The sequence below is a fragment of the Drosophila pseudoobscura genome, chromosome X, assembly GCF_009870125.1.
Source record: "Drosophila pseudoobscura strain MV-25-SWS-2005 chromosome X, UCI_Dpse_MV25, whole genome shotgun sequence".
NCBI lineage: Eukaryota > Metazoa > Arthropoda > Insecta > Diptera > Drosophilidae > Drosophila > Drosophila pseudoobscura.
The window spans coordinates 17,296,221-17,310,351 of record NC_046683.1 but is presented as its reverse complement, the minus strand read 5'-3'; the positions used below and the strand labels follow the sequence as shown (position 1 = coordinate 17,310,351).

Here is a 14,131-nt window from a genome sequence, read left to right as displayed (position 1 = left end):
GCAGATTCAAGGAACTACCAAAATGCCATCCCCAATGGGTATAAGCAAGTCGAATCCTTTGCTTTTCCCTGGCCATGCCCCAATGATGGGTACGTCTAGGACGTGCCATCATTTGTGTGCCATAGGGCTGGTTTTTGGGGTTTCTGCCGGTGGGGGCCAGGGTGGTAGTGTCAGAAATGAATAATGTCCAAGTCCAAAGCCAAGGCACCTGGCCGTACAATCGTCAAGGAGTAGGAGGGGATGCAGGGCGGAACTGGGGGATGAGATGGGTTAAGGGGCTAAGGGTTAACCAAAGCAGTTGATCAAGGCTGCTTCTCCCTCCTTTCCTGCCTCCTTCTTCCTCCGCCACAAAATCAACCTTCTGTTTGCCTTTGAATTCGCGACCATTTAGCATATTTCATTGTAAGTGCCACCCCCTTGAGACCCCACTTTTGCCACCAACCCCCCATATTTTCACATGAAAAATCTTCTGGGGAAAATGAATGGCGAGCCGCCGCCGCCAGCCCCCGGCATGAGATGAATGCGAAAAGTCATTGCCAAAAGGCCGCTGCATACAAAATAATTTTTGCCTTTGCTTTTGCTCTCAATGTTCGTTTCCGCTTTACCCCCCCCTGCACCCCCTGCACATCATTTCGCGCTATGTTTGTAGTTTTCCCTTTGATTTAATGCCTAATAAGCTGTTTTCACTGCTCATCCACCGTTGGTTGCAAGATTTTCCAAAGTCAATTGAAAGATTCACCCAAATGATGTTCGGAAAAGTTGCGAAAAAGTTGGAGTTGTTTTTTAGAAAAAGAAAAACTCAAAGCTGTGAAAAGTGAAAACTCAGCAACAGGCCCACAGCCTCTAAGGGCCATAACTTTCATGTCCTATCATGTCCCATGCTCGAATTGCAGTGGAAAGCGGGGCTGTTGTTGGGGTGCTGGCCCGCTTGAATCGAAACGATTTTTGGGCGCAGGGCAGAAGGAGGTGAACTTTTGTTAGGCCTAAAGCTTTAGAAAGCTTTAATAACGGTATGGTTTGGATACTAAGCTCGAAGAAGCTTTTCAACAACTTTGGTGCGTGTGAATGCTCCTTTGGAGCTTTTCGATATTACCATTAAGCTTTTAAACTTTAATCTAGAGCTTTATAACCATTGCAGCATGTAAAAGCTAAGCGAAAAGCTTTTGTAAACTTACAAATCAAAGCTTTACAAAGGACCGATGGTCTTTTGAAACACCAAGAAGGCAGTTTAATGGTCGGAATGCCCCCTTTTCGAATGGGATCTGAATTCAATTCTCATAATTCTCATCGTATGGGAGATCCCAAAAACTCAGTCGGTCTCCCATTCCCGGCCCACTCTAATTCAATTTCATTCATTTTTCTTTTTTATACCCGATACTCAAAATGAGTATTGGGGTATATTAGATTTGTGGTAAAAGTGGATGTGTGTAACGTCCAGAAGGAATCGTTTCCGACCCCATAAAGTATATATATTCTTGATCAGCATCAATAGCCGAGTCGATTGAGCCATGTCTGTCTGTCCGTCTGTCCGTCTGTCCGTCCGTCCGTCCGTCCGTCTGTCCGTCTGTCCGTCTGTCCGTCCCCTTCAGCGCCTAATGCTCAAAGACTATAAGAGCTAAAGCAACAATGTTTTGGATCCAGACTTCTGTGATATGTCACTGCTCCAAAAATATTTCAAAACTTTGCCCCGCCCACTTCCGCCCCCACAAAGGGCGAAAATCTGTGGCATCCACAATTTCGACGATACGAGAAAACTAAAAACGCAGAATCGTAGAAGTTTACTATATCTTCTAGAGTGCAAAATCTGAACCAGATCGTATAATTATTACAGCCAGAATCACGAAAACAATATCCCTCTTTCTCGCTCTGTCTCACTCTAACACACAGGTTTCATGGTCGGTTTTGCCAATTGCAAAATATGAGTTCAAGGATCTCAGAACCTATAAAAGCCAGAGCAACCAAATTTGGTATCCACACTCCTGTGATATCGGACCTTGACCGTTTCCTGTCCAAATTTCGCCACACCCCCTTCCGCCCCCGCAAAGGACGAAAATCTGAGGCAACCACAAATCTCAGAGACTATTAAGGCTAGAGTAACCAAATTTGGTACACACACTCCTTTAAGATGTCACTATAAAACGTATATCTCAAAATTTCGTCCCACCCCCTTCCGCCCCCACAAAGGACGAAAATCTGTTGCATGCACAATATTGCAAATTTGAGAAAACTAAAAACGCAGAATCATAGATAATGACCATATCTATCAGATTGGTGAATCTGGATCAGATCAGATCATTTTTATAGCCAAAAGGAACAAATCAATTTGCAGTGGCTACGCAGCGCGTAGCTCAGACTGATTTTCTGTCTCTCTCGCACGCACTCTTTGTCGTGTCGTTAAATATTAGCGGCGTCTGCCAGAGGAGAGCCATACTGACTTAGTATCGGGTATAACCGTAGAGTTGCGGTGTCCGCAGCAACTCACAACGTTCCCCCTCGTTTTTTAATACATTCAAGCACGGCCCCTGCAGATTTATGTAAATATGCAAGTACATACGAGTATATGTACATATCAAATGGATTAGATTTCTCTGAAAATATGCCCAAGTTGCGCTTCAGTCACGAAGAATTATGCGAGTCATCTATCAGATCGAAAGCACATCCTCTAAGACACCTTCTTTAAGGACACTGAAATGCGTGTGCATCGAGACATTTCCAAAGGCTTAACTATCTTTTTTCCCCATCCGTTGTTGACTGGGGGAATTGAGTTGTACATGTTTCCATGTCACTAAGCCGACATTTTCCTGGGCGGTATGGACCCAAACACCTTCTTCTGCGATAGTGCTTTTCCCCCATGGCAACGTCAGGAAAATGCAGCCGCGTTAATTGCACATCGAAGCGGAGAGGAAAGAGAGAGCGGAGAGAACACTGGCTGGCAATTGTGTGGGCGGAATTAGATCAACATTCATCCATGGGGAACAGACACATGTTCTAGTGCTGTGGAGACAGAAGGGAAGGTGACGGGACATCTTATTGCATGGAAATCAGACATGCGACACATTAAATGCATTTGCCAAGAGCTTCAGTCGTAGTCGCAGTCGCAGTTCCACCTTCCATCATCATCATCATCGGGCGGGCGGGCACTTGTATGCCGCATTTCTATTTCCATCCCCTTGGCAACATCCTTTTGCAGGCTTCCTTCCGCAGATGGAGAATGCAGATGGAGAAAGGAGAAAGGAGAAAGGAGAATGCAGGAAGAAGAGGAGAGCCTTCCGCTTGCGTAGGTGTTTGGCTTGTGGGCATCTTTTGGCCTTAGTTTGCGCCATTTTTCTTCATCTTTTGTGCTGCTGCGGAGCTGATGAATTCGTTAGGTGCCACCCTCCCTGCCAACAGAAGCATGGAAGCATCCCCCCTGCCACGTTTTCAATCCCCCATTCCGATGCCACATCCCATCCTGCAGCAGCATATCCTTCCATCCCTCCTGCCGCACCTTTGGGGCAATCGTTGCGCAGGTTGTAAACAACCAGCAACAGCAAAAAAAAGGTGGCACAAGCTGAAGTAAGGGAAAGATATAGAGAGTGGATTTGGACTTAGAAATACCCTCTATATCTACCTCTAAAAAATAAAGGAATAAGCTGCTGTATCACGCGTCAAGCAGCAGTGCCCCTCGGTCGGCTTTCCACAAAACCGCGCGCATCGAGCTTCGACTTGCTTTCGCCTACTACTTCATGTTAGAGTTTGTGATTTTTATGCCGTAATTGATTAATCGATCTGGAGCACTTGATGCCGGATTAAATGTCACTCAAAATTCGCACAATCCTGAAGCAAAAGCAGACCGTCCCCATTGTCCAGCATACCCCTCGTATACGCCATAAATACGTGGCAGAAAAACCGCAATAAGTGAACATTTCAGTGTCGTATCCTTGACGTCAGCAGCAGGCAGCAGCAACCGCTGGGGAAATGCAAGCCGGTGACAGACCGCAGGAGCAAGCAGCAGATGGAGGAATGGACATCCGACGTCCTCCCACACTCTGGCGACGGCGTTTCGAAAAAGAGTGAGATATCTTTCAAGCTGCTTTGCTATGCTTTTCAACTTTGAATCCGAATCAGAATCAGAATCAGTATCTCGTCTGAGTCCGAATCTTTTATGTATCCGAAAATGAACTTTGCAATGCTGCTGCTCGTTTTCCTGTGTTATCTGCTGCCCCTTTCTGTGGTCCCTGAGAACGGATGGAAGCCAGAGTCAAGTAATTCAATGACCAAATCCTTGTTCGATCTTTATGGAGAGCTGAAGCAGCGACCCCGTTTTGGAGAGGATCAGAAATCCCTAAAGGAGACTAGTGACGACCTAATGAAGTTTCAGCTCTGTGCAGATACTACAGGATCCTGCGAGGATAAAGAGAAAATCCTTGTCAAGGACGAGGACGATGAGGAGTATGAAGATGCGGCAGCAGACGATAATGCCGGTTATAAGGATGATGACTGCGGTATCAATAGCGACAAGGAGAGGAAGGAGCATCAGAAAGATGGGACTTTTATGGAAAGGGTATCCTGCCTGATAAGGGGCATACACCGAAGCTTCAAGGCCATGGAGGACGATCTCAATGACTTGGCATCGCAGTTGCACGAGCAACTATCGGAGCAGAACGACGAAGAATCATGTCCCGAAAATGTGCAGAGCGATGAGTGTCCGGATCAGGAACCAGATAAAAAGGGGAACCCAGCAGACGAATGTGGACAGGATAGTAATGAAGATGAATGGCAAAATGATCCGCAAGAAGACGAGTGGCAAACGGAACCAAATGAAGTCCCAAAAAAGATCCCCGATATGGATCTCCTACAACAGATATACCTGCTCAATGCACACTTGTATGAGGAGGACGACGAATCATCTGAACCAGAGCTCGACTATGGCACTGACACGGACCCTGATGCAGACGAGGAGGCGGAACTGTACCCCCGCCTGCAGCTGCGCCACTATCAAGATGATTATCTATGATCCACACCGGCCAGCACCGGTTCCTCCTCGGCGCAGAAGCTCCAAGGAAGATACACTGCTTTGCCCACCTTGGCCTATATTCTGTATTTTATTTTGCTACCCTGCTACTCTACACCCCATATAGACGGAAAACAGGGCTAAAATCAATTCAACTATAGTTCGTGCAAATGTAAATCCCCCAAGAAAACGATTACGACTCGATATACGATATTGTCATTCAGAAACAGAGTATCAGCTACATTAATGTCGAGGCACGAGACTTTCAATAAAAATAACGTTCTTTATTTCTCTAAAAAGTGTTTCAATACTTTTAGACTAGTAAGGTCTTCCATGAGCATCGAATGTAGACCAAATATTTATGGGCTTTGTGTATCCACGTGCTCGAGAGATTTTCACATCTGTCGTAAAATAAAGTAGCTGTGCCTGCGGCATGTATAGAGAAATTAAGTGAAAGAGTTTCATGGGTCTGCATCAAAACGATGTAATTTTCGAGTCAATTTTCCTGATCCCCTCAGTCCCATTGCAGACTTTGCGACTTCTGTGTGGCATTTTCCGGTCGAAAGGCACTCCTCCCTTTCCACTTTTGTGGTCGAATCGAAGTCAAATCACTGCTGGAGGGCAGGGAAAACTGATGAGAAACTTCTGCCCGAGTGGCAGTCATATTGGGCTGCAGTTTGATTCGCATCCCCCTCTTTTTCGTTCTGTCTGAAAGTTCTGTCAAATTCTGTTTTTGTTTCTGGGGCCTCCTCCACCTATGAGGCGCCTCTCCATTTGGGTTTGTGGTTTTCAAAGCCTTCAATTTTCAAACAAAAACAAATCGATATAGATTTGAGTTGAGTTGAGGAGCATGGGTGCTCCTGGGTGTGTACTGTGCGTGCATTTGATGTCCTTTCGGCAACAATTATATCCTGAATAGTACTTAAAATGTTTATGGGCCTCCACTTTTCTCAAATTCTCACTTCTGGCACACATTTCACGCACTCTGCTCCACTCTTGTGAGGACACTTGCTCTCCTGGCCCTCCTTCCTGCTCTGGTTATGTCCTTTGGATTGTCCTGTGATTTATTTCTGCTGATTAAAGGCAAAATCTCTTTGTCTTTTGGCCTTTTGTTCTGCCAGATGATTGTTTTATTGCTTTGTCGCCTTCGTTTTCGGTGGACTTTTACTTTTACGAGCATTCCTTTAATTTTCCTTAAGCGCCACATGGCGCGTATACTTGATGCGTGGCATGTGGAAACCGCAGCTTCAAATGCCAGGCTCGCCTCTTGCTTCCCCGTTTGCCTCTGCACCCCCTCAACTAAATTATGAATGAACGAAAGGTGGAAAAAAGCGCCAGAGATGCCCCACCTCCTGGTGCCTCATGCTGCACTTTGCTGCACTCGTGTCTCCCGCAAGGTCAGAAAAAGGTACTCTAGGGGTTGATGGGGGCTGGGGCGGTTGGGTCTAAGAGGGTGGCTACTGCCGCTGCTGCTGCTGCTCTGAACTTGAACTTTTGTCAGACCGAAAACAGATGCTTCTCGCGCGCTGTCTGGCTAAGTCGGCTTTAATTATGGCATACAACACTTTTGCACACAAGAAGACCCCTGGAAGGGAAGGGAGAACAGAGGAGCATTGGGGTGCAGAGAGGGGGTGAGCCGGGGAGAAGGTGAAGCCACTGAGAGACGACTCAGAGAAGGGGCAGTGGCAGTGGCCTCCTCCGTTGAGCAATTAAACGCGAGGCTACAAATTCTTCACACGCGCCCCGCACATAAATTCCACAGCCCAACGAGGAGAAAAGAACGGGGATGGGCATGGGGGACGGCTCTAGAGCAAAGAAAACAAAGAAAAAAGCGATACAGAGAGATGACTAAAGAGTGTGCGAAAGAGAGGCCAGGGAAGTTCTTGCATATTTTTTTGAGGGCATTTTGTGCTATTTATTTAAGGGAAAACTTTTGCTTTCGCCAATGAAATATGACGCTTACTCCGCACATACATACCTTTGCCTCCCCCCCAGCCCAACAGAGGAGCCACGAATGGACGGAAAGAGGGTGGAGAGGAGAGCGAGGAGGAGCAGTGGAGACATAATCATATTCATGACAATATAATGGCATCGTTAGATAGGAGGCTCGAGAGGAGAGTCAGTCGACTGGAAGTCCTAGGCAACCACAGAAGTCGCTTTCGCTTTCATTTTCATATGGAAGATACCCTGAACAGAGACGGAAGGGTATGATGTATGCAGCATCTTTTGCAGAGTTGGGCCTCTGTGCCTCTATCTGTTGCTGGACCTCCACTCCTCCAAACCAATGGGCAACTCCTAGATCAAACATCTGTCGTTTGGCTCTTTGAACACCTGACTTTCACCCAAATTGGGTGACTATATCAATTCTTTTTCATATAGACCACACATTTTCAAGGGTATCCGAACCCGCGACTCCATTGGATGGCCTTCTGTCCAGCGCCAACGGCTGTCCATTAGCCAGTCAGCGAGTACAACAACGATAGAGCGAGGAAGTGGGTGCCTTGGCATGGGGCAGGCAGCGAGAAGTCCCTTTCCCCATTTGAACTTCATAAATTCATGAAGCTGCCACTGGCGCATTAATCAGGACACTGAGAAAAAGAGAAAGAGAGATAGGAAAAGCACGAAGGACTTCCCGCACAGATGGAAATTATCAAGTTTCTCCGCTTCTGTTTTCCCCGTTTCCCAAATTGATTTCGTTACGGAAGAGAAGAGATTTTTCATGCTTTTGAGTCCTCTCACTTTTTGGATAATTGCCAACAATTAGAGAATACAAAATGAATATAGGATTTATCTTAAGACAGGCAAAAGATAATTTCATTCAATCTGTCTAGATTGCGGAAGTGGAAATACGGAGGAAAAGAGCAATCGGTCACTGAATGGAATTAAACGGAGTATCCATCCTCAATTCCTGTGGATTTATGCTGTCAAATTGGTTTCCATCAGAGCACTGCATCTGTGTATCACTCAATTAATTCCCAGTGAAATAATGAAAGAGCCTGACTAACAGTTTAAGAAAACTTTTTCAATTTTTTTGCAAGGTTTTCTTTGATTTTATTTTCCCAAAAGAAAACTTTCAGATCGTAGCATTATTACATATATATATGAACAAAAGAAGTTGCATCGCATCTTTCGCTAGGGCTCGTTGAACACCTGATTTTCTAACAGTATTAATGATAATGATTTTTGTTGCATAATCTTAGGATCCATATGCATACAATAGTCCACTATACACTCTCTTCCCTTGGGTAGAGCGCTCTTCTTACCGGAAAGAACTCTCCCAGAAGTCTCTTTCTTTTTTTAAATGTATTTATTCAATAATTTCAATGGAATATAAACATAAATTATACTTACCGAATGCTGCTCATTTATGGATTCATTGTTTAATTATGTATTTATTTTTATTTTTTTTCAAAATATTTGGTTTTTTTTGGGGGGTTGTGACACATATACACATACATATATTCAGACATATACATATATATTTTGTTCGGGTGTAAGTGTGTGTGTGTGTGTGGTGTGGGTGTATGTGCGGGGGGGGAGGGAATAGAAGAGAGAAAAAAGAAAAAATTTTATATATTTATCAAATGATTGCACATTAAATTTGTGATGAGATTTCTTTTGCTTTTCTTTTATGATTTATGAAATGGGGCTTGTGTCCAAGTGTGTGTGTGTGTGTCTCTTTGTTTGTGTGGGTGTGTGTGTGTGTGGCATGCGAGAGGAGGTTAAGACATATAGATATGTATGTAAAGAGAGAGCGACGGGCAATAAGCTAGTATTCTAGGAGAAAAAAGCCACAAACGATGGGAAATTAGTAATTTAGGACTTACCTGAGAATCAAAAGTCTCACATACACAAGGAAAACAAAGAAGAAAATCGAATAAAAGAAGGTCGAAGCAGTTTAGAGATGATAGGGGGAATTATAGGGCAATAGAGGGGGAAAAAGTCTGGAAAATGATAGGGAGATACCGTGGAAGATATGTATGTCAGAAGGTAGGGTGCATCTTTGCCCCACTTTGGCAACAGTTAAATGCTGACATCTATTGATTTTGACAATAAAATATGCGTTTCGTGGCGAGAAGACCCCTATTGTAAGCCGCCTCTATACCACCTCCTTCGGCGACCCTACCCTTTCGAAAGGGTGAAGGATAACAAACTTTATTTGATTGTTCTCCTTCCCTACAATTCGCAAAGCCCGTTGCCAACCAAAGCGAATGTCACGTTTCGTTTTTATTTCAATTTGCGATGCGAACGCCGGTCTTTGAAGCCCCACTGTGGAGGCCCTGGTGCTGGGGGGACGGAGGTTCCAGGGGTTCCATAGGTAGGCAGTGGCTGGCCAGCGGCACGGGGAAGGGAAGCACACTACAAATCTGATTCTAAACTCAATCAAGCATGGCGGTCCCCTCACTCCTGGTAACCGGTACGGTTACGCCATGCCCCGAGACCACGACCACGAACACGTGCCTCCCTACAGAGCAGGGCTCGGCAGGGCACAGCATGTTATGGCCACTTGGGAGAATGAGTGGAACAGTGGATCACAGCACAAGTGGAAACAATAGAATTTATAGGGAATAGTCCACTGGGAGAGTGAGTGGATTGTGGAAGATAGAATACATGTGCCTCTGTAAGCGGAACTTGAGAGGGATCTAATTGGAACCTAAGTGGTTTTTACATATGTATATGTATAACGGTGGAACCCAAGTTCAATAAACATGGAAGCTAAGTGGAAGTGGAACGTAGCTGGAATACAATACACGTGGATCAACCCTGAGTGGATCATACGTGAGCGGAACAGTGGAATTTGCAATTTTCTAGCAGTTTCTCCCACAGGTAAGATATGCCTTCATACGTACGTATGCATGTATATTTGATAGCCACTTAGAAAACTTGTGGACTGAAAAAAAAAACTTTCAAAAGTATTTTCATAGTGACTACCAATCAGAACTTTTGCAGCCTTTTTCATCATCCTTTTACTTCCACATGAATTCTGATGCTTTTTTTCTTTAAACAGCTGGTTTTCTATACCATATCCCACTATATATATCTATCCCACTGTGCCGCGCCGCGCCGCACTGTTAGTTTGATGCATTGTCTGTGGATGACACAATGGCTTTTTCCGCTCTACCTGTAGACACAACGTGCACTGCATTTGATTCGATTAACGCTGACACCATCCCCTGCTGCGGCTCTGTCTGTCTGTCTGTTGTAACAAATATTTCACCGCCCATCAGATGCATTCATCATCGCTCAACCAGAAACCAGAAGAGGCTCCTACTCCATCATCAACAAAATGTTGCACTGTACTGTGTGTGGTGATGGTGGCATCTTGTTTATCATCTGTCTGTCTGTCTGCCAAAAATGCCTGATGGCCCAAACATTTCTCCCTGACGTATCTGTACGTGTATCTTTGACCTTCGTTGATTTTCTCTGCATTACAAATCAATTTGGAAAATTGCAATCTGCCGCAAGAAGAAAATCAGAAATCATTGCGCTTCGATTAAAATTGTTTGCCAATTCTTGTAAAACATTTCTATATCAAGTTTGTGTGTGGTTGCAAAAGTGGAAAATGTGTGCGCCTGTCGATGCTCAAGATTACATATTTTCCATTTCCTTCAACGACACACACACACATGAGGAAAATCGTTTTTTCCAAGGATATTTTTTCATTTAATATTTTCCCATTTGCTCGCTTTAGGAAAAGTTTTGTGTGTGGGGAGGGAGAGATCTAAGAGTGGAGGGTAGAGCGTTGCATGTGGATGTGACGTGAGAGCTCAGACTCTCGAAGAAAAACAATAAAACTAGGGGATTATCGAATAGTTTTTCCGATAAATGCTCTTTAATTTGAGGGAACTATTTTTTATTAGCGTCTATAAACGATAAATTTACTACGTATTGAAATATATTTTATAGTTTCTACTAGAAATTACTGAAAATACCTACTTAAAATTTAAAAATATCGATAAAAACAACTAAGATATCGGTCTAATTTCGATCACTTTCTACCAAAAAAAAAACACAGAAAAGGTAGGAGCATTTTCTACTCAATCAGAAACGAATACCGACTGACCGAGGGGCGCTACCGCATAACGTTTTATTCCCCTTTTGTGGTTTATTTCATGAAGACTCATATTTGATTTTCCTTGGATCGTTCTTCCCCTCTCTACATCTCACACAATATTTAAACCACCATCATATATTCATATATATTTTTCTATCCATATTGCGATTGTATCTGACAACTCATTCAAAGGAAGATGGCTGTCAAGTGCTGTCTAGAATGCAGGATGCATTCTTATATCCTTTCCACTCTCCCCTCACTCTATCGCACTTTATGGCACATAAGCGAATGGTTGGATTTGGACGTTTAATGAGCATGTTGGCGCACACATCAAACCCTGTGGCATAGACCATACTATGACGATGGAAACCGTAGATATAATAAAAAAAAATATCATATTACCACAGTGTAATGGGGGAAAACCACTAGGAAACCGCTGGGAAAACTAAAAGGGGCAGGAAATGGGAAAATGCTTCTAATCCTCCCCACTGAAATTTATGTGCAGATTTTATTGGTTAGTAGAATTAAGTAAAATGTCGGACAGGAAACGTAGAAAATGCACATAAAAAGATTGAAATAGTAGAATTGCGAGAGAGAGGGAGCCGCACAGAAAGAGCTTTATTTTTAATTTGATTGAATTTTTAATTAAAACAAAAAAAAGGAAACATTATACTGAAAATCTCTTTCTACTTACTACTGCTGCAATTTATTTGCCTTCTCCATTTCCCTGCCACCATTCTGTCCATTCTGGCAACTAAAATGGAAATTGTGTGCATTGGGAATGGGGCAGTGGCAAGAGAAAGTATTTCGAGTGGCAGTAGGAACAAGAGCTTGCCTCTTAAGTAAGATTTGAGCCCAAAGTGGGAGCAAAGTCAACTGGATACCCAGCAGAAAAAGGGGAAAACTCTCTTCCCCATTGTCCTGACAAAACTGAGGAATTTCAAAGTCAGATAGAGAGCTAAGAGAGTATTCAAAGGAAATTAGGCTTTAGTTTATCAACCAATTGGTTTTTCAAATACTATATTCCAAAATTGATCTAGAATTTCTTAGCAGCCGCTCAACTTTAACCAACGTTTTTCCACTTTTATTTTTTATTTTCTCATATGCATCAATTGATTTTTATATATTTTTTATAACTTTCCAACTAATTTTTTGTATATATATTTTTAAAGTGTATATACAAATGTATATATTTCTTTATTTATTATGTTCGAATGCATTTTTTATTTTATTACAAATTCTTATTTATTTTGTATATTTTGTATTAAGTTTTTAACCGCGTGCCTATAAGCGGTACAACAAAATTCAGTGGTATTCATTCGAATTTGCATTCTAAATCCCAGCTTCAATGAAAAGCAATAAAGCATAAAATCTTAAAATGCGGTGAGATTATCCTTGTGGAATCTGCTTTCAAAGAGTTCCAAGATACAAATGTATCTGCTTGTAGTGGGACTTTCTTTTACCTAATACTTAGCATGCATACAAATAAAACATTTAAAAAAACTAATTCTCATGCCACAAGAGGGAGATTTAATTTTATTTAATATACTCTTCAACGAATTATCTTGTTTGAAAATGCAAATGAAAGGATTGTCCCAATTAAAAGTGAATTAAAAAAAAATTATTTTAACAAAAGCGAGCGTTTACCTCTTCATCATTTGTGGTCGTCGTCTCGTTTTCGTCGACAATATTGTGGATGTTTAGAACCATTTAAGCACACTACTCGGACTCGGACTCGTACTCGTGAGTTCCATTCACCATTTAGTCAAATCAAAAGTTCAGTGAAAGAGGAAAGTGAAACGTAGGCGAAGCTGGTCAAAACACAACTGCCACACGCCAAACGCCACAGCTTTCATTCAAATAAATGCGTATAGATATAGATATAGATATGTATAAAGATAGATGTAGATACCTGACAAATATTTGTGTTCAAATAAAAGCAATAGACAGATAGATAGATAGATAGATTGACAGATAGAGAGAAAGAGAGAAAGAGTGTAATACTTACGCTTTTGCTTAGCCTAAAGAGTTACTCGGAGTTAAACCAATTGGCTAAATGTTAGTTATTCGTACTAGTACTAGTATGTATATATCTGTGTGGCACTTTTCGGTCATGAGAGAGCTAGACCATGATCGGGGTGGTTGCAACTACGTTTTTGAGCTAATGACAAAAGTAAGACAAGAGCAAAAGAGTCGAGCAGAAGTTTGTTTGGTCACGCCCTCTAAAGCTGTTTGGAAAACGCTAGTCGGAAAAATACTCGAGTTAAAGTGTGGAACGGAAGAAAAATATACAAGGGAAAATATTGAATTGAAAAATAGAATAGAACGAAAGCCAAGTCAAATATTTGTCTAGCTAAAATGCAAAAGGCAATGGAAAGCGAAAGTTTTTTCGGTGATACCCTTGCAGAGGGTACTATTGTGTGTGTGCATTACTTTGAGTCTAGGATTCTTTGACTGGGTTCAGAGAGCTAGAGACAACGCTCTGTCCTTTCAATTTTTTCTTTGAGAATAAAGCTATTGATGTTTAAGATATCTCAATAAAAGAAATATACAGTTTCTTCATTAATTTTCAACAAAACTATTGCAGGTTCCACTGCACTTTGCACTGCTTGCTAGCCAATAGGCAATAAGAATATATTTGAAAAATTAAAAGTGCAGCTCCAATGATTTTGTGTACTTTAATTGCTACGATCATAAATTATTTCTTTATTTATAAAAATTATCTCAACTAAGATCTAAAAGCCAATATGTTTACGAAGTGCATAAAAGATCTCACAGAAAATCGAATACGAAAGTCTGTGTTAAACTTATGTATATATTTCCCTTTGGAAACAGGAAATACAGTTACTACCGCTAATAATCCCTCAACTGCAAGGGTATTGAAATTTCGTTGCTCCAAACTAAGTTTTAATGCATTTGGTGTAGTATTTTTCGACACGCACTTTGCTACTTAGTGAGTGAATGAGAGAGCGAGAGGATGGATGAGCGAGTGGATGGGCGGTAGAGTGGAAATGGTTATTGTTTTTGTATTTTGGTTTTTCTCTGTTTCTGAATGAACGATGGGTGTGGGTGGCGGGCGGGGG

The 14,131-nt window shown here is 42.3% G+C and overlaps 1 protein-coding gene across 2 annotated transcripts in view; it reads right to left on the bottom strand.

The window, feature by feature from the left end:
- Positions 1-14,131, bottom strand: part of LOC6901200 (dipeptidyl aminopeptidase-like protein 6) — a 110,157-nt gene that overhangs the window by 51,610 nt on the left and 44,416 nt on the right. The gene's annotated exons all lie outside the window — the stretch shown is intronic.